The sequence below is a fragment of the Pygoscelis adeliae genome, unplaced genomic scaffold (assembly GCF_000699105.1).
Source record: "Pygoscelis adeliae isolate BGI_AS28 unplaced genomic scaffold, ASM69910v1 Scaffold32, whole genome shotgun sequence".
NCBI classification, from domain to species: Eukaryota; Metazoa; Chordata; class Aves; order Sphenisciformes; family Spheniscidae; genus Pygoscelis; species Pygoscelis adeliae.
Genome location: NW_008824368.1, coordinates 2,849,752 through 2,850,231, shown reverse-complemented (window position 1 = coordinate 2,850,231; position 480 = coordinate 2,849,752).

Genomic DNA, 480 nt, shown 5'->3' with positions numbered 1-480 from the left:
TGGCAGCACAGCTTCTCTAAGACAGTGCACCTCCAGAAGGACAGAGGGCCATCTCCCCTGGCCTCAGAGAGAAGCCCCAGGCACGCCCTGCAACCTGGGACTTGGAGAGCTGCGATCGGCCACCTGAAGCTCAGTCTGTGTGGAAGCTGTATTGCGTTTGCATGGCAAGGTTTTGGTAGCAGGGGGGCTACAGAGGTGGCTTCTGTGAGAAGCTGCTAGAAGCTTCCCCTATATCCGACAGAGCCAATGCCAGCCAACTCCAAGATCGACCCGCTGCTGGCCAAGGCCGAGCCCATCAGCGACGGTGGTAGCGCCTCTGTGATAACATATTTAAGAAGGGGAAAAAATCTGCAGCACAACAGCAGCTGGGAGAGAGGAGTGAGCATATGTGAGAGAAACAGCTTTGCAGACACCAAGGTCAGTGAAGAAGGAGGGGGAGGAGGTGTTCCAGGCGTCAGAGCAGAGATTCCCCTGCAGCCC